Here is a 27,106-nt window from a genome sequence, read left to right as displayed (position 1 = left end):
GAGGTACCGATGAAGCCAAAATCAAACTGTTTGGCATGAACACATCTCACTGTTTAGAGGAAGAGCCTTACTGCCTATGATCATAAGAACACCCTCCTCACCATTATGCATGGAAGTGGAAACATTATGGTCTCGGAGTTTGTCTGGCCAAGGTACAGCACAACTACATGGCTTCAACGATAAAATTAAGGGAAACAAGTATCATAAAATCCTGAGTGCAAAGATCCTTTCCTTCCCTCCAAAAGTAGACTGAAAGTTTGTCATGGATGGGTCTCCCAACAAGACAATAATCCACAACATACAGCCAAAGCAACAAAGGAGTGGCTCAAGTGGAAGCACCAAAGAGGTCTAACATTAGACTAGAGGTCACTGGCTATATGCGACAGCACTGGAAAACGGCATGTGCAGCCTCCATCTTGTGTAGGCAGTGTAGGTACCTTCAGTCAATGCAAATCAATGGAGAACACTACGACCACTGTCCAAAGCTGGACTAAAATTATGTGAATATGAAGACACATTAATCAAGGACCAGATTTGAAATGTCAGACTAAATTTCTTCTTAAAATCATATGAGTCGCTAACACCTGCCAGGATTGTCATGAAAAAGGGGGTGAGGTCACCTCTAGTCTAATGTTCTATCTCTGAGAAGCACATTAAGGTCATGAAGTGGCCCAGACGGTCTCCAGACATGTACCCTTCAGTAATCGTATGGAGGGAACTCAGCACCCATTTGCCAAGCCACATTCACTAAATCTTAATGATGTAACGACAGATGATCTGCAAAGAAAATTGGACAAAATTCCCTTCTGATGTATGCACGTTGTCATCAACTAAACGAAACGTCTGACCTCTGTGAGCAAGGGCTTTTCCAACTAGTACTTTGCATTTCATTGATGCTGCCCATTTACATGTTACAATTTGAAGCTGATGGTAAGTATTCCTGAAAAATGTAAGTATTCATTATGACTGGGGAAATTGCACTTTTCATATATGAAAAGGGGGATCCCGCCATTGTCCAACATTTTGAATTTCCAGAAATAGACATTTTTAGCTGCAAAACATCTGTACTTTGGTCATACTAGTAAATATTAGTTCATTATTTAGTAAATGTTCATGAAAAGATCAAATTTGACAGCACAGTTTCAATGACCAGCATAGTTGCAATACCTACTCTGGCCACCATCTTACACAGTGCACCTTTTAATGTTATTTTCACGATTTTCTTTTTGATATTCTGTCTCTGTTAGAATGCACCTACTGTTAAAGTTATAGATTAGACTGATGTCTTTATCAGTTGACAAACCAACAAATTCAGCTAGGGATCAAATACTTTTTCAATGTGCGAACCTGCTATCACACTTGAACTGTTCTATTGGGGTCCACACACATGCTTATTTCTCTGCACATCCAGGCTGCAACAGTATCTTGCTTCCTTACTTTTTTACATTAAAGCTAATACTCAACTCTGAACACTATTTGTTTCAGATGTTCCACACTGGAGCTGAAATGAACCCTTACAGATCCTTCACCCCTGCTATGTTCAAGAGGAACTTCATGAACCACTGGATAAGAAAAATGTATACAAACTTTAAAAACGTGCATATACACTACCATTGTTTGTAAACTACTTTCAGGTCAGATATATAATTATGTGGTCTGCACTGTTAGTGTATCAAGAAATATGCAATGTGGTCTGCAGCACTGTTTGTGTGTCAAGAGGTATTCATTTAAATTAGGTATTACATTGTGTAGTGTTTTGCAGAATATGTCATGCACTACATGTCTTAAGATTGTTCTGTCTTGCTCCAATGTCTCTGCAGCTCGCATGTAATTATAACATGGCCTTTGTTCTTCCCTCCTCATGCAGGTGATGTACGACTTCATGCTCTTCTTCTGCATGTGCGGCTTGGCCGAGTGGGTAGCCACCCTGAAAGGCAGCCGACATCTGGAGCAGGACACCTGCGGGGAGCAGGCCCTATACTGTAAGCCTGCCACCAAGCCAGGAGAAGCGGGGGCCAGAGAGATTTGTTATAGTAGCCCCCTGCTTCCAGCAACCCATCTCTTCTCCTCCCAGCAATCCAGCTCTCCTACTCCCAACAATCCAGCTCTCCTCCTCAAACCCCCCCCCGGCCCAGTCACCAACAACCAGCAATCTCAACAATCAAAGACTAACATTTTCCCTATCCAAGCCCCCCACCACCATCATGGACACAAGTGTGATTATATGTGTGTGTGTTTGTGTACAATATGTATGTGTCCGTTAGTGGCTCTGTGCCCCCCTAGCAATGATGTGCAAGGTGAGCGAAGTGAGAGCGAAGTACACATTCTGACTAACAGCACTGACATAGACAAAGGCATAAATACACACAGTGTCACTTGTCAGTGGGCGGGGGTGCAGCGCTCAGAATCTACACATGAAATGGCACACTTCAAGAACATGTTGCTGTTGTAGATGTAATGTGGCTCTTCGACCAAAGTTCATTGAAGGAGCAATTCAAGCTTGCAAGAGTGGTCAACATGACAAGTCCAAAGGCATTGTCTGGGATGTCCATATGAAATTCCCTCCAAAGTGGATGTGCTCGTGGGACCCACAAGGTACCACACTGTATCGGGATGTACGACAGCTCATCATCCTCCTCCCTGTAGATGAACAAGTTAGCAGAAACCAGCTCGTCTGATGGGTGGGATCTTCCCATGTCGCATCATGCCAAGATCGAGTGGGAGGTGTCACGGTGGTTTATGCCTGGGCCCGGGTTTGCTTTGATTGACAGCCTCCATCGTTTCTTGCTGCGTAGTGTGAGTAAAAAAGAGAATACCCTTAAATACTGTACACTACTTTCTGTGTCACATTGTTGTCATATGAATACGGAGTCTCTCTCTCTCTCTCTCTCTCTCTCTCTCTCTCTCTCTCTCTCTCTCTCTCTCTCTCTCTCTCTCTCTCTCTGTAGCTCCAGCTTGGCGTGGTCACTACAGTGGTCTTCCTGACCATGCAGTTGGTCATCTGCATCTTCTCTGTGATGGATGAGAGGAGGAATGGATGCATGGGCTCCTCTCCCATGGCCATTGGCTTCTGTCACCATGGCACACCTCATGAGAGTGAGTGTCATACACATACACTTGCATTGCTCCCTCTTTCTCATAGTTCAATATTGTCCCCCTATTTATGACGCCTGTTTATATGCTGAGTCACCAGGTACAGTGAGAATAATAAGCATTCCATCCCTTTCTGGCTTGCATACTAATATAGACATGAATACTCTTTTCATTTTCTTCTAAAATTTATTTTTATGGGCTTTTTCGCTTTTCTTTCAGATAGGACGGTAGAGAGAGAGAGAGAGAGAGAGAGAGAGAGAGAGAGAGAGAGAGAGAGAGAGAGAGAGAGAGAGAGAGAGAGAGAGAGAGAGAGAGAGAGAGAGAGAGAGAGAGAGAGAGAGAGAGAGAGAGAGAGAGAGAGAGAGAGAGAGAGAGAGAGAGAGAGAGAGAGAGAGAGCTGCACCCCCGCCCACTGACAAGTGACACTGTGTGTATTTATGCCTTTGTCTATGTCAGTGCTGTTAGTCAGAATGTGTACTTCGCTCACCTTGCACATCATTGCTAGGGGAGAGAGAGAGAGAGAAAATGGCAAATGACCCAGGCCGGATTCGAACCCTGGGTGCAACCCTTGGGCATGCAAGCCCAAATGTGGGGGGCTTAGCGCACTGCATCACAGCGCCCTGAATAGTCTGTCATTTTCATGGTAGGTGTATTCTAACATGCAGAGACAAAATCTCAAAGAAAATGCTGAAATTAACTTCAAAGAATACATTTTAAGTCATATTTCATTGAGGGAAAGAAGTATTTGACCTCCTTCCTGCTATTAAGAGTTCTGGTCCCACAGACCTGATGGTCACTTCCAACAACTTGTCTTCTGAATTAAAGACTTAAATGCTCACCAGCACCATATCAATCAGACTTCAAACTAGTGTAGGTACCTTCAAGTCAATGCAAATCAATGGAGAACACTCCCACCTCTGTCCAAAACGGGACTAAAACTGTGTGAATATGAAGTGACACATTTATCAAGGACCAGATTTGAAATGTCAGGCTAAATATCTACTTAAATCATATGAGTCGATAAAGTACATTTTAAGATCAGTTTATATTATAATGATAGTGTAGATATTTAGCAAAACACTTCAACCATTGTCCTTGTGTAGTGTGTCGATGGGAATTTTCACATTATTAAGCAATTATTTGACGGTGATGAGCCGCCTTCTCCATTCATTTACATTTCTCAGGTCTATCTCCAAATAATGGCTGCCAGGATTGTCATGAAAAAGGGGATGGTGTCACCTCTAATCTAATGCTCTATCTCTATGGGAAGCACATTAAGGTCATGAAGTGGCCTACATACATAATGTACCCTACAGTAATTGTGTAGAGGGAACTAAAGAACCCATTTGCCAAGCTACAGCCACTGCATCTTAATGATTTACAGATGATCTGCAAAGAAAAGACAAAATTCCTTTCTGATATACAGTGAGTCCAATATGTATTTGATCCCTTTCTGATTTTGCCGGTTTGCCCACTAATAAAGACATGATCAGTCTATAAATTTATGGTAATATGTATTCAAACATGGAGAGACAGAATATCAAAAATAAATTCCAGAAAATAACTTAAAATAATATATTTTAATTTATTTGTATTTAATTTAGGCAAATAAGTATTTGACCCCTCTAGCTAAAGAAGATAAAGTGCTTTGTGGAAAAGCCCTAGTTGTCTAGCACTGAGGTCAGATGCTTCTTTTAGTTGATGACAATGTTTGTGCATATAGTAGAAAATATTTTTGCCCATTTTTCTTTGCACATTATCTCTAAAACATTAATAGTTTGTGGCTGCAGCTTGGCAAATGGGACGTTCAGTTCTCTCCATAGAATTACTTTAGGGTTAATATTTGGAGACTGTCTAGGCCACTTCACGACTTTAATATGCTTCTTATTGAGCCACTCCTTCGTTGCTTTGACTGTATGTTGTGTATTATTGTCATGTTGGGAGATCCAAAAATGGCCCACCCTTCAGTGTAGTGGTGGAGGGAAGGACGTTTGCACTCAGGATTGCACATTACATGTCTCCCTCCATCCATTCGTTGACGATGTGAAGTTGTCCTGTGCCTTGGCCACACACACACCCTCAAACCATAATGATACCACTTTCATGCATGATGGTGAGGAGGGTGTTCTTGGGATCATAGACAGTAGTACTCTTTCTCAAAACACATTGAATTGTGATAATGCCAAACATCTTGATTTTGGTTTCATCTGACTACAGCACCTCCTTATCATATCCTAAATCAGTCTGATGTCCGTTGGCAAACCTCAAGTGGGACTGCACAGGTTCCTTCTGAAGTAAAGGTACCATGTGTGCACTACAGGAATTTAAACCTCTGTGGCATTAAGTGCTACCAGTAGTTTTCTCAGTGATTTTGGTCAGTAGCTTTGATATCATTGCCTAGTTCATACCGTATAGCTCTAGGGTGATTTCTTTATGTTCTCATGATTATCAAATCCCTACAAAAGGTAAAATCTTGTATAGAACCCCAGACAGGCTGATGGATAGTCATTTTGTATTCCTCACATTTTGGAAGAAATGCATCAACAGCTGGGTCATTAATACCAGTCTCTTTCTTGTGGCTTTGCAGCCCATTTAATCTTTGTTCAGGTCTAAAATCGTGTCCCTGATATCATTTGACCACTCTTTGGTCTTTCCCATGCTGGTGAGGTTGGAGTGTGACTGATTCACTCATACTATGGACTGATTCTGCTGATTCAATGTGTCTTTTATGCTTGTTAGTATGTACAGGTGTCTTTAATTCAGATGACAAGTTGATCGGAAGTGCCCATCTGGTCTGTGGGCCCGGAACTGTAATCAGTTGGCAGGGGATCAAATACTTATTTTGCTCGATGAAATGGAAATAAATTAATATATATTCTCTTCAGTTAATTTCTGGATTTTCTTTTTGATATTCTGTCTCTCCATATTAGAATACATATTATCATAACATTTATTGACTTATCATGTCTTTGTTAGTAGGCAAACCAACAAAATCAGCAAGGGATCAAATACATATTGGACTCACTGTATGCACAAATGTTGTCATCAACTAAACTAAACGTCTGGCCTCTGTCCTAGAGAGCAAGGGCTTTTCCAACTTGTACTTTGGCTACAGGGGTCAAATAGGCTACTTCTTCCCCTCAATGAAATACAAAAGACAAATTTCATTTATATATTCTTTGATATTCTTTAATCTTATTTTCCGGGGTTTCTTATTGATATTCTGTCTCTCTGTGTTAGTCTATAACTTTAATAGTAAGTGTATTCTGATCATGCCTTTATTTGATCCCTTGCTCACTTTTTTGGTTTGTCAACTGTATTATTCTCACTGTGGAAGGGGCCCCCACAGGGATTTGGTTTTACGTAAGCCTGTTAATAATATAAAGGGGTCCATTAGATCTGTTTGAACATAGGGAATGTTATGCTCTACCCCTGTATAAGGACATACCTTCACAAGAATATACTTTAGGGTGATTTAGCTTGATTTCTGTGACTCCTGCGCAGGCAGAACCCTGAAATGTCTGCTCTGCTGTCAGACAAAACTCCTTTTGCTTGACCTTAGTATCTTTACCTCCGCCAGGAGGTTATGTGATCGCCTGGGTTTGTGTGTTGTCTGTGTTCGTTCGTTCGCTCGTTCTTGTCTGTCTGTGTTTCGTTCGTTCGTTCGTTCGCTCGCTGCTATTTCACTGCCTGCCACAAGGTGCGCACGGTGAGCACTGAGCACCGGCGTGCCTGCGCCTTTCTCAGCAACAATAAGGGAGAGACTCTCCTTTGCCGCGCCAGCTCCAACACGAAGTGCATTTGTAACGCCGCATTATGTAATAACGGTGCAATATGTAATAATGTAACAAATTATTACATAATGCGGTGACAATTGCCGCATTGTGTAATAATTTACACATTTCGTAATAAATTTCTTGAACGCATTTCGTAATAACTTTTTTCTCATCTTGTAATAAATTATTACAAAATGCGAAATTTATTACGGAATGCGGCCGTAACTTTTTTTTTTGATGGAAATGTAATAACATGGTGCATTATGTAATAATCTATATGGATATGTTTTTTCTGCACTTGGATTCAGTAGGCACAGCACACATACATAGTCTCAGTGACATGGTAGTCACTGCCCTCTCTCTCTCTCTCTCATTCTTCTCAGTTCTCAAACTGCTCGAGAGTCGTGAATGATGCGGTTAAAACCGTTAAGAAATAATTTCACAACTTGTTCGGGACTAATTCGATTATATTCCTTCCAAAAACGTCCGAACTTCACAAAAATCAGTTATTTGCATTGTCCGTAATTATACCAAACAAAAAGGTATCAATAAAAGAAATCAAGTCTTCAGTTTCGATAATCCACGTTACAAATCCTCAACAACAGCAAGCCATTCCTTCTCTGCTATGAGGCAGGCAACGGAACAAGTGCAGACAGTAGGCTATATGACCACGGTGATGCTGCACGGCTTGAAAGGATTCTGTCTAAATTAAATATCTTGGATAGCCTATATAGACCTAGGCCTAACTAGATGTGTTGCAATACAGATTCATTTTCTATAGCCAGAAGTGTTCCGTTGGACTGACGAAACCGAACACGATCAAGTTTGCAACTTCTTTCCCTCATGCGCTGTCCGTCAGCACCACCTGTCATTAGACGTCCGATTAGCTTTCATTACGTGCTGAGGGAAAAACTCTCGCCATTAGGCCCATGTGCTGTTGCACTGTTGTGAGGGATATCACCAAATAATTTAGATAAAAGTCAGAACATTATTTTGGCAATGAAAGGCACACAGGAGGCTGGAAGCTCAAGCAGTCTTCAGTCTGTTCATTTAAGTTTTTTGTTTTGTTGTTTTGCTATGTAAATAAAAAACTAAAAAAGAAGAAAAGAAGAACCTGAGTGCGATCCACTTTTTCACCTTCAAAGTTATTCAACTTGAGACGCACCACACGGAAGAGCGCGGTGTATGAACTACTGGTTCTGGGAACACCTCACGTAGTTGCGCATCACTTTCAATAATGGACCAATTGTTCTTAATAATTTGCCTGATCCGCGTCGCTTGTGTACTATATGTCGTAACAAAAAAAGGACGAGACTGCTGGTGGCGATGATGTTTCTTTTTGGTCAATAACGTGTTGCGTTGTAGGGAGCGCGCTTCACTGTATGCGTTTTGGATGGCTTCAGGGTGATAGGCTCTATCACTGAATCTTTTCTCCATCAGCTCGGCCTGCTCGTGAAAATCATTTTCGAAATCACAGATACGCCTTAATCTCTGGAATTGGCCGTGTGGAATATTCCTAATGAGATGCGGGGGATGGAATGAATCCGCTCTCAGAATGGTGTTCCGAGAGGTCGCCTTTCTGAATAAGGTGGTGTGCAGCTGTTCCTCCGCGTCTTTATATATCGTCAAATCTAGAGAGTTAATATTAGTTAATGAATATTCCAAGGAAGCCATCCAAAACGCATACAGTGAAGCGCGCTCCCTACAACGCAACACGTTATTGACCAAAAAGAAACATCATCGCCAGCAGCAGTCCCGTCCTTTTTTTGTTACGACAGTTCATAGATGTATGAACTGCCCCCACTGTCCAAATGTTACACAAGCCAAATCTTTTGTGGATACTAAAACCACGAGAGAATATGGACAGAGAGATTTCATTAATTGCAATTTTACATTTGTCATATACCGCCTAACTTGTCCTTGCGCTGAAGGGTTCTTTTATATCGGACGCACAAAAAGGCGCATGCGAGATAGGCTAGCAGAACATAAATATGCTATCAGAGTGGGCAATTTTGACTATCCCATGGCGAAACATTTCAATGAATACCATGGTAAAAATGATTTTCTGCTGCGCATACAGGGCGTCGAGCATATCAAACCTCTTCCGAGGGGTGGGAGCAGGCTAAAAAGACTTAATCAGAGGCAGACTTTTTGGATACACCAACTTGATGCCATGCGCTATCCTGGTCTAAATGAGGATATTGATTTTACTTGTTTTTTGTGATGTTTATTTGTACTTCTGGTAATTTTTTCTGTGGCATCACTTATTACACCAGGCTATTTTTAATCTTTGTTTTCTATGGTGTGCGCAAATGTGTGTAGTGCGTAATGGGTCACATGTGGTGATGTCACTATTTAAGGGAGGCCTTTCTTTTAAATGGTGAACGTAGCCCTGATGAAGACCTGGTGAGGTCGAAACATGTCGGCTTTTTAATGTAACCCCAGCCCAGTACCATTAAAGGTTTTTTAATGTAACTTCCCGTTTGGACACCTTATTTTGGAGTGCCTGGATGAACTCTTCTCTCTTCATGAACTGATCCCCGATATCCAAGAGCACCCAAAAACTTAAATGAACAGACTGAAGACTGCTTGAGCTTCCAGCCACCTGTGTGCCTTTCATTGCCAAAATAATGTTCTGACTTTTATCTAAATTATTTGGTGATATCCCTCACAACAGTGCAACAGCACATAGGCCTAATGGCGAGAGTTTTTCCCTCAGCACGTAATGAAAGCTAATCGGACGTCTAATGACAGGTGGTGCTGACGGACAGCGCATGAGGGAAAGAAGTTGCAAACTTGATCGTGTTCGGTTTCGTCAGTCCAACGGAACACTTCTGGCTATAGAAAATGAATCTGTATTGCAACAAATCTAGTTAGGCCTAGGTCTATATAGGCTATCCAAGATATTTAATTTAGACAGAATCCTGTCAAGCCGTGCAGCATCAACGTGGTCATATAGCCTACTGTCTGCACTTGTTCCGTTGCCTGCCTCATAGCAGAGAAGGAATGGCTTGCTGTTGTTGAGGATTTGTAACGTGGATTATCGAAACTGAAGACTTGATTTCTTTTATTGATACCTTTTTGTTTGGTATAATTACGGACAATGCAAATAACTGATTTTTGTGACGTTCGGACATTTTTGGAAGGAATATAATCGAATCAGTCCCGCCGCTTTGGTTATTGTTTTTCGCGTGCATGTGGATGAGCATAGGCTATTGAATTTGATTGCAGCCTAATAGGCCTACTGAACAGTGGACTGAAATTGAAAATAGGACAAAGAGTGGCATTTTTCTCGGGTGCTATGACTTCTTGCTTTGCAAGAAGACAGTCTCCTTACTCCACGGGCAAAAAGCACCATGGTCAGACCCTGGCGCGTCATGTAGGCAGACATGAAAGACTCACTACTCCACGGGCAAATATCGGGAAAAATTAAGCACCACCAGCATGGACAGCTCCCCACGAGTCACTTATAATGGTTGGTCTTTTCCTGGGATTTGATTCGTGTTATTTGGGGGGAAATGTTAAAATAGCCTTTGTAATGTTAAGACTATTTCCAAAGAGCCAAGATGGGGCTTAAGATCAATATGGGCCAGGTTGGTCTCCGTGCATACACACACACACACACACACACACACACACACACACACACACACACACACACACACACACACACACACACACACACACACACACTCTCTCTCTCTCTCTCTCTCTCTCTCTCTCTCTCTCTCTCTCTCTCTCTCTCTCTCTCGCCACAGACCCACGTGTAACGGAGGCTAACTAGCACAGAGTTGGCGTGGAACGTTGGTAAACCTCCCTCCGATAGCCTCATACAGTCTCGTGCCGTTGGGCCGAGAAACTAGTCTCTTGGCCCAGCGGTATCGTACTGTGTCTCCCATTGCCGGACCGTTGTAGTTGACGAGGTCGCATGTTCGATCCCCGAGGGGGGTGAACAGGTGCAAGATGACCTCCGTCACAGTGGTGCCGCTGACCCGGGATGGGAGTGAGGTTTAAGGGGGAGAGTGTAACGGAGGCTAACTAACACAGAGTTGGCGTGGAACGTTGGTAAACCTCCCTCCGATAGCTTCATACAGTCTCGTGCCGTTGGGCCGAGAGACTAGTTTCTTGGCCCAGCGGTATCGTACTGTGTCTCCCATTGCCGAACCGTTGTAGTTGACGAGGTCGCGCGTTCGATCCCCGAGGGGGGTGAACAGGTGCAAGATGACCTCCGTCACACACGCAAGTGCAAGACAAGTTTTCACCACCTCGTGAAGTGTTTAGACCTGGCCTATTTAATGTCGCTGTAAATTGGTGTAATGTAGCAGAAAGTGCGAGACATTCGTTGGACTCGTTGCACGCAACAAATTGTGAAATTATTTCTTAACGGTTTTAACCGCATCATTCGCGACTCTCGAGCAGTTTGAGAACTGAGAAGAATGAGAGAGAGAGAGGGCAGTGACTACCATGTCACTGAGACTATGTGTGTGTGCTGCGCCTACTGAATCCAAGTGCAGAAAAAACATATCCATATAGATTATTACATAATGCACCATGTTATTACATTTCCATCAAAAAAAAAAGTTGCGGCCGCATTCCGTAATAAATTTCGCATTTTGTAATAATTTATTACAAGATGAGAAAAAAGTTATTACGAAATGCGTTCAAGAAATGTATTACGAAATGCGTAAATTATTACACAATGCGGCAATTGTCACCGCATTATGTAATAATTTGTTACATTATTACATATTGCACCGTTATTAGGGTAGACTGAGTACAGTTGGGTACACTTTTATTTTTGTCCCCTTCCACGCAGAAATTAGACTATTAAAAGGTCCTAAAAAGAAAGTTGTTTTGGACAGAACATATTTTCAGGATGTGGGCAAATATATAATCAAGGAATTATATTTCTAGGATGTTTAATTAATCCAACAAAAAAGGTGCACTTTTGTCCAAACTGTACCCTAGCTGAAAAACGGTGGGGTACAGTTGAGACATAGCAGAGTACAGTTGAGACACCATTCTAATCAATGGGATGTAATAGCCATGGGAGCTAATAGCATGGCCGATAGCAAAATACTGTACTCAACTGTACCCGTTAGCATCTTCACATTGGTTTTACATAGTGAAATTAGCATTACAGGCTAGCGTCTAAACTGTCCCCTTCTGGCCAGATCACACATTGATAAAGATTTTAAACTGGGTTTAACTGTTATGATGTCAGGAAATATGTCTGATTTTAGAGCACATATCATGGCTTGCAATCATGTAACTTATATCAAGAGGATAACTACTGGTCATTAGATATTCAATGTTGAAAGACCCTGGTGAAGTAAATCTGACCTGTCGAAAACAGCATTTTCCCAATATCTTTGGATCTGCGTTCTGTGATGGTTTCAAATTTTCCATGGTCTAAGAGGACATTGATGCGCATGTCCACAGCAAAAATTAGATCAGAGTTACGTTGTTACCCAGAGATATTTGGTTTGTCTCAACTGTACCCTGTACTCAACTGTACTCAGTCTACCCTACATAATGCGGCGTTACAGCATTTCACCTAAAAAGTTGTTCATCCGCATGCAGCCTTCATCCGCAGGCAGGGAACAATCCTGGCAAATTAATTACCACCGCTGCCAAAATATGGAATTTGTGATTGTGTTGGTCCGCATGTTATCATTGGTGTTGCGAGATGGACAGTGACCACCCCCGCAGGTCGTTTAGGTTCACAAAGCTGTCGAATTAACTACGTTGTCAAAAATATGGAATATGTGATCGCGTAGCCTAAGGTCACAATGCTGTTGTGGACTGTGACTTAGGTTCACAATGCTGTCGAATTAACTAGGCTATATAATTTATGACTGTACGTTCACAATGCTGGTAAAATTCATTACATCCCCTTCGCTACATTTAAAGTTAACCCCAAGTTGTTTGCGAGATGGACAGGGATCAGAAAGCCCGACAGCATGCATACTAGCCGAGCACCGGAAAATATTCCAATCGTTTGTGCGCCAAAGCAATAAGGAAAAGGACTGTCTCCTTTGACGCCAGCTCCAAAGCCAGTGCTATCAACCTAAAAAGTTGCTCATCAACAGGCACCCTTGTTCACAATGCTGTCGAATTAATTAGGCTACCGTTACCAAAATAATTTACGACTGTACGTTCACAATGCTGGTAAAATTCGTTAAATCCCCTTCGCTACATTTACAGTTAACCCCAAGTTGTTTGTGAGATGGACAGGGATCAGAAAGCCTGACGGCATGCATAATAGCCGAGCACCGGCGAATATTCCAATCGGGAGTGCCTAGGCTGCGCCAAAGCAATAAGGAAAAGGTCTGTCCCTTTTGACGCCAGCTCCAAAACCAGTGCTATCAACCTAAAAAGTTGCTCATCAGCAGGCACCCTTTTAGCTACACCCTCGTTGAAGTTAACAAACAGTCCTGTGAAATTAATTAGGCCTACCGCTGCCTAAAATAGCCTATGTGTGAAGTGGAAGTGCACTGCTGCGAGATGGACAGTGACCGCAGATCATTTTGGTTGACAATGATGTCGAATTAAGTACCATCGCCAAAAAAAAAAGGAATTTGTGGCTGTGTAAGTTCACAATGAATGTGATAGCTGTGAAATTTTAAATGGTAATGGGGCATGCTGCCAATAATCAAAACCGTTTAACAATGTGACCAGCAACTTCTGACCTTCAATAAGTGCAGTACATAGTAAGTTCACAATAGGCCTATAGCATGTAGCACTTTGCCAATACTACAATCACAGGTGAACAAAACAGACCACAGTTAATCAAGGACATGGTATTTATAAAAAAAATACACATATAATCTAGTTACAACTTGGTTGTTTAATTCTCTGAACACACTAATGGTGTGTATAAACCTGCATAAATGACACCACAGCATGACACAAATATCCTACTGTATGTGTCTAAAAACAAACTTAACTTCCTTGGCGGAGGTCTGCACACTCTGGGTGCATTTCTAGTTTTCAATGTGCAAACCTGCTCTCACCCTTGAACTGTTCTATTTGGGATCTAGAGTGCGGCAATATCTTGCTTCCTTACTTTTTTACGTTTGTTTCAGATGTTCTACACTGGAGCTGCAATGAACTCTGCCAGAGCCTTCACCCCTGCTATGGTTCAAGAAGAACATCATGAACCACTGGGTAAAAAAAAAGTGTGTGTGTGTGTGTGACTATATATAAATAATATAAAATATAAATAAAAAAACGCACACACACGTCTGTCCTGCTGGAGAGTCCAAACTCTGCTCAGCTTTTATTTTATGATAGTGTTTGCACTGCACTGATCAAAATTCAACAATGAGTTAATACAAAACAACAAGTACAATGTCTTGAAATGGTCATACCAATCACCACCATTGAAAAAGAATGGATTTATTTGAACCAGGATGTCTAAGGAAGACAGATGAGTAACCTGACTGAATTAGATGGGTTTTGGCTAGAATAATTGGCAACTATTCAGCAGCACCAGGCAGTTGGAACTTCTTCTTGTATAGCAAGTATCCAAAGACCATTAGATCAGCAAAGGTGAGCTCTACTTAATATTAATGGTATACCTTCTTTGGGGTGCCCATATCTATGCACATGCATATTTTTGTTTAAATCCACATACAATTGTTTGTATAACACCCATTAAAATGAATATGCTACTTTAAAAGCTCAACGAGAAATAAACCGATGTAATGATTTTCCAAAAGGGTGCTCAAACTTTCTCATGGCACTGTATTACATTGTGTATTGGTGTTTTTGCAGAATGTGCCGTGTACTGCATGTCTTAAGATTGTTCTGTCTTGCACCGATGTCTCTGAATATGGTTTCTGTTCTTCCCTCCTCCTGTAGGTGCACTGGGTGGGTCCCATGATCTGTGGTGGTATGTGCGCCGTCATGTATGACTTCATGCTCTTCCCCAGTATTTGTGGCCTGGCCGAGAGGGTAGCCACGCTGAAAGGTAGCCAGAGTCTGGAGCAGGACACCTGAGGGGAGCCCATCAAGCTTCAGACCCAGGCCCTATACCGTAAGCCTGCCACCAAGCCAGGGGAAGCAGGGGCCAGCCAGAATTGTTATGGCAGCCCCTTACTTCCAGCAACCCAGCTCTTCTCTTCCCAACAACGCAGCTCTTCTCCTCCCAACAACCCGGCTCTTCTCCTCCCAACAACCCTGCTCTTCTCCTTACAACAACCCTGCTCTTCTCCTCCCAACAATCCAGCTCTTCTCCTCCCAACAACCCGGCTCTTCTCCTCCCAACAACCCGGCTCTTCTCCTCCCAACAACCCGGCTCTTCTCCTCCCAACAACCCGGCTCTTCTCCTCCCAACAACCCGGCTCTTCTCCTCCCAACAACCCGGCTCTTCTCCTCCCAACAACCCTGCTCTTCTCCTCCAACCTCTGCTCCACACAGTCACTCCACACCAACAATCAGACTAACATCTGCCCTATCCAAGCCCCCCCCCCCCCCCCCCCCCACCACCACCATCATGGACATAGTTTGTGTGTGTATGTATGCATGTATGTATCTGTGTACTTCGCTCACACTAATTCTAACCATCGCCACAGAGGGCATGTGTGCACTGAAATGGCAAAAACCAGACCTACGAACAAACCAACTAACACAAGACAGGGGGGTCAGAATCTAAACTAATGACAGGGGTGAGCTAGAACATTCAACTTGGACATACATATTTTTTTTACATTACATTTGCTTATTGGCATGATCTCAAAATTTTTGTTTTTCTATTCATTTTTATTTTCTACAATACAAGATGTGGATGTTTGATACATGTGTTTGTGTGTGTAAGGGACTGAATGTTCACTGCAGCATCATTACAAAGCATGCATGTGTTTGTGTGTGAGTGTGTGAGAGAGAGAGAGTGTGTGTGTGTGTGTGTGTGTGTGTGTGTGTGTGTGTGTGTGTGTGTGTGTGTGTGTGTGTGTGTGTGTGTGTGTGTGTGTGTGTGTGTGTGTGTGTGTGTGTGTGTGTGGTGTAGAACGTGTGGTGTAGAACGTGTGGTGTAGAACGTGTGGTGTAGAACGTGTGGTGTAGAACGTGTGGTGTAGAACGTGTGGTGTAGAACGTGTGTAGACTGCTGTTGGTGGTGGGGTTCTAGACTTGGACTGTGCATTGCTCTGGACAGCCATTGGGTGTTGGACCTTCAGCTGACTTCGGGTGAGTACTGCATTGAATGTTTGCTTCTGCATTCTTGTTACAATGTCTCTTGCTTGTTTAGCAACGTATTTTACTGACTTCCTTGGTCACTGAAGGAACTGTGCACCGTACTGCCACTTGGAACTTTCAGTTAGGTCTTCAGGACTGGCCTGATGCTCTCCTGCTATATTCACATCACCTGGAATCCATCACCAATCTCAGTCAGTGCTGCTCTAGATATTGCCAACTCCCGTTTGCAGAAGGTTTGGCATCCATAACTTTCACGCTGTATTGCACCCGAGACGGTCTGGCTGTCTACTTGGTGATGCCACGTCTTGACCTTTATTCGGCAGTGCTTGTGGAAGTAGTTGTTCTTCCGTGCTGCAAGCACTGCCATGTACATCTTCGCCTTGACACGGTCACCGTTGTGGTCAAGAGGGTTCAGCTTGGCCTTGGCCTCAACCATCCTCACAACATGGCTGCAGCTCCACTGCATGTAGGGTAGGGTAGAGTAGAGTAGAGTAGAAGCTTGGCTTAACAGCTCTCTTCCGATGTTTGTTCTTTCATGCTGTCTCTCAGCAAGTTCTGGCTGAGGCACATTTCTTTCTTCTGCTTGGAGAACTTGATCTCCGCTGACGTCTGAGATTGGTGGTGAACTCTGGGTACTGTGGGCATGGCGGACGTAGTCACCCGGGGGGCCAGTCCTGATGTCCTGGCTAGGCCTTCATAGTGGCAGTTGGGTGCGCGGTTCCTTTTGCTTCCTTGGGGTGGGTGGCCAACAGGTTAAGTGTAATGCCTTACTGCGCAGGCGTGAGGCGTTGTCCCTGGAGTGCAGATGAAGGCGTTCACTGCAGTGCTCACCCGGGCTCAGCAGGGGGCACTGCACCTGGTTGTGTTCCCGGACGGTGTATGGTCTGGATCATGGACTCTGCCGCCAGCAGTGGCAGTGTTCAGCGTGTTTGAGAGAGGGTGTGGGCATGTGTAAGTGGTTTGTGTGTGCGAGAATGTGTGTATAGCACATGTGTGTTTGTCTTTGCATGCGTGTGTCTTTACTTGAGTGTGTGTGTGTGTCTTTACTTGAGTGTGTGTGTGTGTCTTTGCTTGTTTGTGTGTGTGTCTTTGCGCGTGTGTGTGTCTTTGCGTGTGTGTGTGTATGTGTGTGTGTGTGTGTGTGTGTGTGTCTGAGACTGAATTTTCACTACAGCTTTTATTTAATGTCATGATCAAATACCAAAGAATGCATGTGTTGGTGTCATGCAGATGATCATTTTTCTGATTTGTATTACCTTTGTTTTGCTCCCCCAACTGTATTTGCCATTATATTAAATTGTCTTTGACTTTTTGTGATTGGTCATGCTTTTTTTCTGTTTTTTTTTTTTGCGGTACAGAAACGCAGGTGAAAGCTTTCAAAGATGACTGGTGTATGGTCTAGCTCAGAGATTCACCCTTCAGTCCACAGACTGGCATACCGTATTTATTTCCATTTTAATAAATACATACATTTCAACGGGAAAGATGAAACAGTTTCTGGACACAGAACAGTAAAACGTATTTTTTTCCTGAAGTAGTTGAACCATGTCAGCAAATTTAAGCGTTGTAGCAAATCAAAACTTGTGTGTGTGTGTGTGTGTGTGTGTGTGTGTGTGTGTGTGTGTGCGCGTGTGCGTGTGCGTGTGCAAGGGGGATGTCTCAATATGACACACACACACACACACACACACACGCTCGCGCGCGCACGCACGCACGCACGCATAAACACAACATCAAAAACATTAAGCTTGAGCTCATTTAAATCGCTTTTAGTAATAAAAAAACATTTTCTAAACTTTAGAAAGACAATATACCTTTAAAAGACTACCTTAAAATCTATGAATTATAACTTGAAATCCCATTTTGTTGATGAATTGCACAGTTTTCAATGAAACGATGACTGATGTAAAAAATAAATAGATTTTAGAGAATTATGCTACTTGTTTAGTTGTTTACCATTATTTGTGAAGGTACACCATGGTTTAAAACATTTAACATTGACTTTACAGTGTCTTGCATTAAATTTAACATTACATTTCACTGTCCCACTTTAGGACAATGACTGTCCCACATCAGGAAGTCGTTCATACTCTGAGATGCTTGGGCACTAAGAGCACTAATGTCTGTATAATTTCTTTTATGAAAAAAATATCTGCATTTTTTTCTCTTGATTTTATGAGGGCACCCCTAATGGATTCCAAAAATGTATTGAATGTGGATTTAATGTGTTGTCTTGACATTGTAATAGTCTTCAGAAGTCCGAAAACCCAAAAATGGCCCACATTAGGGCAATCCACCCTATTGCAACTATGCTGCTATTTGTAACTGCCTGTTGCCAAATATGATATTTTCATGAATATTTACAGACTAATACATTAATATTTACTATTATGACCAAAGTACAGCAAGTTTAGCATTCTAAATTTATATTTCTGGAAATTCAAAATGGCGGAAATGGAGAAGATCCACCTTTTCATGTATGAAAACTGCAATTTTCCCAGTCATAATGAATGTTTAGAATTAAATGGTGGTGGTAACTATTCATGAAAGGTTGCATTTGTGAATGAGCGTCATGGATTCTGAAAGTAAACTACTAAAATATTACACAGTGCACCTTTAAGACATACAAGGTTGCCAGGTGTTAAATGTGGGCCTGTTCCCAGAGGGTGAAGAGGGAGACAACACAATAACAGGTACTGCTCCCCTGCCTCACTGGAAGGTTTGCTTTGGCACAGACATGGAACTCAAACTTCAGACTAGGTATTGAGCCAGTGGCGGAACAATTGCACACAGGGCCCCAGGGCAAGACACTTGTAGGGCCCCCTCTACAGCTTGCCAAGCTCACAATAGGGCCCCCACCACCAATACAGGAGGGCCCTGGGCCCAGGGGCAAGTGCCCTGCTCGCCCCCCCTATAGCTCCGCCTCTGTATTGAGCTCTGGTACTGAGCTAGGTTGGCTAAATTGCACCCACAGAATACACTTCACATTACCAGCTAAACTGCACTGTGGGAAGGGAGGCAGTCTACCACCACCAAATACACGAAGGCTACTTTAGTCCTACCTGGATGCATGTATTGTGGTGGAAATGAGAACAGCACGGTTTTACTTTGTGTGTTTGCTTCAAGGCCATGAATCAAATCATTTTTCACATTGGACTGACTGAAAGACTCAGGAGAAGATTTTTATCCACAAGCCATTCAAACTTTGAATAAATCACCTGACACTTTCCACATCACTCCTCACTGCACACATCAGTGATGGAATAACCACAGAACAATTGCACTCAAGTGGGCTAAAAAGAATCTTTACTTTGCATAAGTAAAGTAAAAGTACCAGTCTGAAAATGTACTGAAGTAAAATCAAAAAGTATTTCACTGAAAATATAATTTGTACGTAATTACCTTTAATTAGCTTTCCTCTCTCAAATTCTTTTTAAAATATAATAAGAACCTGGGGCGGGAATCGAACCCGGGTCAGCCGCATGGTTGACGAGTGCCCTACCCGTTGGCCATCTGAGACAGCCTATACAGGCTGGATACTTCCAGGTCACCCAAATTCTGGGTCCTGGTTCTAGTCGCAATTCGAAGGGCATTTTCCATTTTTTCCCCAATTCAGCGTTTCATTTTCAGTACGTAACAGATATCAAAACATGGCGCATGATTCAAAATAGAGTAATGAATGAACGAAAAAGTGCACAGTCCCACATGACTGCAGTTTTCATTCTATGCATATTCGTTCCTCTGCAGACGGAATAAGTCACTCCACATTCTACAGCAATTGTATTCTGCTTTTACATTAGGCCTAGATAATATCATCTGACACTTAAGGTGAATTTGACAATCAGCAGTTAGTTGTTTAGTATACCACTGTGGTATTACCGCATCCTTCATAAATGTATTATGTCAGACAGTTGACAGTTGACTAATCCTTGTGTTCTGAAAACTAAAAATGAAAACAACATGGTAATCGGACCTTAACTAGTCTTAGAATAACAAAGGATGTCACGGAAATGTGTAGTAGAGGTTTTCAGTGTGTTTCACCTTGGCAGAGAGAGGTCATCTGTCTCTCTATGGGGTACAATGACGTGTAGAGGACACACTATACTAGTGCTACTGGTTATCCTGTACACAGCACAGGAGGCCAAAGGTAAGCACATGGACAAGTCATGTTGTTACATTGTGGGTCCTCTGTCTGTGTATTGAGTAATGTGGTCCAACATGGCCAGGTAAGTAAGGGAGTGAATAGCTAGCCCCACTGACCCATCCTGCTCCGTGACTGTGAGGTGCCCTGAGCATGGTACCATCCCCGCGCACTGCTCTTTTCATGCGCTGCTTGTTGGGCTACCTTGCATGAGTGAAGCATAAATGTAGTTGTTGTGTGCTGCGTCAATGGAACATTTTTAAATGTATTTTCAGAAAACTAACAAAGGGTCATGTTGAAAATATGTAGTCTGTCCTGCAGTTCATAATAAAACACCTTTATTTGGATAGTACAGTTAAGATGGTAACAAGAAACTAATGGGAGAGAGAGATGGGGAAGGGTTGGGAGCTGACCTCGGCTGGACTTAAACTTGGATCCATGTGGGCAATCAAATCCATATGTGGGGGGCTTAACATGCTGCTCCGAGGAGGAAGCCGAGGAGGCCATTAAAGAAGAAAAAAACACTTGGTAGGCTATTGTTTTAGCAAACACGTTTCTGCCATAAAAACAGAGATAAGGTGTGTGTGTGAGAGCAGTGTGATCATCTGTATAACAAGTCCTTTTTCTTATCACATTTCTTTGCTTGTGATTTTGTAAGGGAGCTGTTCCTCTCCAACTACGCTATGATGCCCTGGACATAACAATAACTGCAACCGCAATTGTGATGAGTACTGCCTTACAGTCGGCGACTGCTGTAGTGACTACAGTTCATCTCGCTGTAGTGACTACAATTCAACTTGCACATCACCCAGTAGGAATTAAATACCTGCTTATTTGAAGTCCATGGAAGTGAGAGTATCAGTGATATCCACAATTAACCGTACCCTGTCAGAAAACATGTGATGTCAGTCTCTGTGCAATATCACAGACCATACAGTAAATGCAACTTATTTTAATCAATTTGTTTATGACTGCTATGTAACAGCAACAGAATGGTTTATGTTGTAATATACACATGTATAGTATACATGTAATGTAACCTTTAGTAATGCTTAGAACAACTGTTTATTATCTTCACCATTCTGATTGCACATGTGTCCATGTATGCTTCTTTGAATCAATGCAATAGAAATAATATGTAAACACTTCCTGAAATTGTAATGGAAGAATGTTCCTTACCACTTCGACAACCCAACCATCAACTTCTCTCTCCACACAGCACAGCAGCAGTATACCCACCACTCCACAACAGCAAAGCAGTCCAACATCCGGGTCAAGCACAAACACACATGAGAAACCCTTACCTGTTACAGAGACACAGAATGGTAACTTGAACATTGATGTCACAGTGATACAATCTGCATAGCTGATGTAATGATTCACTTATAATTACTCACTTTCTTGCTCATTTGTCAATATATAGCCCACCAGACTCATCTTGAAAATGAAAGGCAAAATGCCTGCCAATGCAGGAGAGGAGAAATTACAAGAGGCTTTGCAGAAAGTGAGTGAAATGGCATCCACACAGGGACATTCTGTCCAATATACTTTTTTCTCTCAAGATTACAAGAAATGTATTGATGCACTGTTACATTACAACGAATACTGTATACAGTCCACATGGGCTGCAACAGTCCCCTGTTTGTCAAAAAGGTAATGCACAAAGTATTTGTAAAATGTAAAGTATCTTGAACACACTTGCCCATAGTTTTATATGTAATGTGGAGGTATGCACATCTTTAATAATGGTCATTACCGGGGTTGCTGTGGCGAACAGCATAGAAAACCCGTAGGCCTACCATACAAGGGGACACAGGTTCGAATCTGGCCTTGGTCATTTTCCAGCCCTGCCCCATATTGTAACCTAGCATAATGAAACATTATCAGAAACTAAAAGAGATAGAGAAAAAAAGAAAACACTAATTATCATCCTTGGCCCCCACTGCAATAACACACTGTGAAATACTAGTGATGAACAAGATACAATATCCATTTGGATATTAGTCACTAACAGTTAAGTTACAAGCTCTCATCTTCACTTATTCTCTCTCCACAGCTGACCCTTGCTCTAGAGGCCAATGTCCATGCTGTCTGCTCACGCTGCACAGTCCAAATTCTCAGGCACTAAAAGACCACCAGTTAGCCTTGACAGGGCCCTGGTGTTAAAAGGAAAATCAACTAGCACAGTGAAAAAGTGAGATCTGTTTTTGAGTATCATGAACAATTTTGATCAGTATTTAGGCTGCTTGTCTTGGTTTCTCACTGGCTTTACTTTTGGATTTGCTGCCGGGACAGAGCTACACCTCATTTCACAAGGTCCTCAATTTCCCAATTGAGGAGCTTTATTATTATTATTATTATTATTATTATTATTATTATTATTATTATTATTATAATTATTATTATTATTGCTGTTGTTGTTATCCAGAGGGACTCATAGTTATTTACAGCCGGGACCTTGCTTTACCTTGCAGCTACTGTCACTATAGCAGAAAACACAATTATATGATGTTTATTTACTTGTCTTATGTACGACACGATACAATACGATACAATATGATACGATAGTACTTTATTGTCAGTTTGCACTGAAATTCATTTTGCATCCCTGTGCAAGACTCGTATAAGACAGGACATACATATTACATCACAAGACTATTGCTCCTGTGCCATGCTCCACATGCATAAGACAAAGGACAGAGGCCTATGTACAGACACACAAAGATATGCATCCATACATACATTACATGCAACCCACATAACTTGAAGACACACAAACATCAGCTATCAGTACAGACATACTACACAGTAAAAGAAAATGCAGTGTTAATTCAACATGTAGAAAGTACTACATATACATGCTGTATATAATCTCTCTCCTAGAACCTCACAACACCAAGATGCTCCAGAAACATTATCCCACAGCCACCACATACAGTGTGTACACAACCTGCAAGAATATGTTTCCACTTGCATCACAAATGTATCAGAAAATAAAACTTGAATAAAATGTATTTGTACAAACTTTCCTTAGCGTTTCATTCATTGTCCATATTATAAAAGTAGGTTACACATTTTGAGTTAAATTTTTAAAATTGTTTAAAACTTGTTCAGGTTAGTGAATCTGAGGAAGACCGAGAGGTCGAAACGTCATTGCCAATGGATGAATAAATAAAAAGATGAAAATAACTTCAAGAAGAAAAATCCAAAGAAGTGTGCGAACCTTTTTTCAAAAAATACGTAATCTTTTTGTTCAGCACCAGGGATTGTGCACAAGTAACTCTCTACAAGTTAAAACTTGTTCAAACCACTCAAATACCATCATCACATTCTCTTCATAGTTGACATAAGTGGCTTCCATTGTGCATGAAGAGATGGCTTGATTCCAGGTGCCTTTGGGAAGTGATAGGCTGTGTTGTCTTTAACCGCACATGACGTCTAAATTCCTTTAGGGCTCCATGGGCTAGTCATTGCTCAATCTCCTCCATGGCCATACTGTATGGCGTATGGCATCACCCCAGAATATACTGTAGGAAGAGTAGAGCTGTCATGTTGTTGCGATGATCAGGTCCACTGACAGATTTGCCAAAGTCATCGGAAAGGCCTCCAGTCCAAACCCATTGCATACTATGGAATGAAAACCCAATTTGGGGGGCCCTCTCTCCCTGGACCCAGGGTCATTGACCCTTTTGCACACACACGCACGCATGCACGCACGCACGCACGCACACACACACACACACACACACACACACACACACACACACACACACAAATTGCCGGCTTCTCTAGTGATATATGTTTGAGTAGTTCAGGCCGCTATAAGTTTAGATGCATACCACAATGTACTCAGCTCCATCATTTTGATGCTGGATTAACATCCTTGAAGATTAAACTTCACGTTTCATCTTTGAAAGTCTGTGGTTGCAATTGCAATACAGTGGAGAGTTCTTCTATTGTGTTACCAGAATTTGTCTCATTGCTCACTTGGTTGTCTTAACCCTTTCATGCACGGTGTCCACATACGTGGACAGTAATTCTAACCCCACTTTAGATAGGTAAATAGTGGTTATTTTTTTCCAAATTGTATATGGGAAGTACCATGAGGTTCATTACAATACTTTAACAGCAGTTATAACTTTTTGCACTAAATATCAAGTGTTTGATGACATCATCAATCTAAGAAATCCACCGATGTGAATTATGACCATAACAAGCATGTTTATATCTGAAAATCAACCACACCAAAGGGCAATTTCAGGTTTTAAAAAATATTATGATCTTTAGTACAGTTCACTTGAGAAGTCTATGTTGTTAAAATCCAAATTTACAATAAAGGTAGGTTTTTATACAATATAAAGCTACTGTCCACGTATGTGGACGTTGCGCATCAAGGAAGTCTAATGATAAACATATTATTTATGATTACCGTGAGAATATTCTGCTCATTTTGGGCAAATACTTAATGTTATGAGCATTTAAAATGAATTATAGTGTGAAAATAAATTATTTTTAACATATTTAACACATTTTAACACTTTTAATTTAATAAATTCAAGAAAAACTACCTAAAAATTAGTGTTTCACGCACGTGCCTATAGGCATATTTCGGGTTTCTTTCACCACAAAATGACACAAATGATGTAGGAATGAGCTAGATCCATGCTGAATCAAATACAGATCTGTCTTCATCAGAATTGAAGTTTTTTTCCACATGCAACAAGGTTTCCCCACAAATCTTGCCATAGCTGTGTATGTAAATATTGCTAAATTGACAGTTTTTTTTCTCTTTTTTCATCTTTGTTCGTTAAATACTGTAATATATAATGTGTAAGTGTCATATAATGTTGTAATATTACATATAGTAACATGGAAAGTAAGTAAAATAACTTGCATTTATAATAGGAGGTCTATTTAACACTATTTTTTCACAGAAAATACTTGAACATGCTGATGAATGACTACAAAAACGCATGTGTCTGGAGGCAAATTTTCATATTACCTTTCATATAGGGACAACATAAATGATGTAGGATTGAGTAGAATCCATGCTGAATCAAATACAGATGTGTCTTCATCAGAATTTAAAGGTTTTTTCCACATGCAACAAGTTTCCCCACAAATCTTGCCATAGCTGTGTATGTAAATATTGCTAAATTGACAGGTTTTTTTCCTATTTGTTTCATCTTTGTTCCTTAAATAGTGTAATGTATAATGCATAAGTGTCATATAATGTTGTAATATGACACAAGGTAACATGGAAAGTAAGTAAATTAACTTACATTTATAATAGGGGGTCTATTTAACACTATTTTTTTTTACAGAAAATACTTGAAAATGCTGATGAATGACTACAGAACGCATGTGTCTGGAGGCAAATTTCACATTACCTTTTATACAGGGACAACATAAATGATGTAAGATTGAGCTAGAGTACATGCTGAATCAAACTGAGCTTTTTGTTCACCAGCATTGGCTGTCTTCTTGCATGCAATAAGAATTTCCCACATATTTTTCTATGACCGCCATAATAACCAATGCTATTTTTATATATATGTTTTTGTTGTTGGTTAATTACAGTGATATATGGTGTTAAAGTGTTATATTGTGTTGTTATATAGCATATAACACCATAAAAATGAATAAAACAGCTTAATTTGAACTTGAAATACAGTATAGGCCTATATAACTTTTCACTCCTTTGATGCGCAGTGTCCACATATGTGGACAGTAAAATAACTTCCACATCAAAAGAGATTTTTGAAAAATTCCAAAAGATTCTTCATATTAGCTCCATTATGAGTGAGAAAATCAATATATAAAAAATCTTGCACATTTTTTTCATGGTGTCTGCATGAAAGGGTTAAGTATGTGTATATGCTTACCAGTGCAATATACTCATATCTTCTCTGAAGGATTAGGAGCAGCCACAGAAGTATATTATCTTTTTGGACTAAAGATTAACTATCACTACCATGTTCAACTGCACATGGCAGTAGCAACCTTCAACCACTAGAGTGCAGCACACATTAAATAATGCTCATCTCTGTCCCACATGCTATGATTGATTCTAGTCCACACAAGAGTCTCTAGAAAATTACAATACTAAAGAAAGCAGAGGGCATTTTATACACCTTTGCTGGGACCCACTGATAGATGTTTAGGAACACCTAACTATAGATTCCACAAATATAATAACAACCTCATTCATATTCACTGTCGTTAATTATCAGTTCTATTCTTCCAAAGGAAAACATTTTGGAAACAGTCAATAAAACAAAACAGCAATAACAACAAGACCTACAATTGTTCAAACAAAACCGTAATGCAAACATCACCATGTGTCATGGCTTTGGACTTTCTGTTGTTTTTGGACTCTGTGTTTCCTTGACCCAAGCACAACTGGAGAAGGAGAACTGGATGTAGAGAAGAGCGGGCTGTCGTGGAAACAGCTGGAAAAAATGCCCCAAGACAGAGGAGGGTGGAAACCCTTCATCAATAGCCTATGTTCTGAAATACATGTTAAGGCCTAAGTAGGTAAGAAGAGTAGAGTAGATCAGAATGGAGTAGAGTGGAGTATTAATGATCCCGGAGGAAATGAAGGTGGCCAGTAGCATACATAGGCTATATAAATACAGAAGATAAAGACAAAGACATTACACACATCATTGCACGTATATTCACCATACAGCACATGCTTTTATAAATATGCCAAGTCAGATTTCACACACACATACATACACACACACACACGCACACACACACACACACACACACACGCGCACACGCACACACACACCCAGCTGTGGTTGTGATGAGAAGAATAAGAGTGGCACATGTGCCATAGCTGAGTAGTTGCCTTGTCTTCCCCATGAGCTGGTGCTACAGCAGAGTGTTT

The sequence above is a fragment of the Engraulis encrasicolus genome, chromosome 16, assembly GCF_034702125.1.
Source record: "Engraulis encrasicolus isolate BLACKSEA-1 chromosome 16, IST_EnEncr_1.0, whole genome shotgun sequence".
In the NCBI taxonomy this organism is placed as follows: Eukaryota; Metazoa; Chordata; class Actinopteri; order Clupeiformes; family Engraulidae; genus Engraulis; species Engraulis encrasicolus.
The sequence above is the reverse complement of the archived record's forward strand: the minus strand, read 5'-3'. Positions refer to the sequence as shown.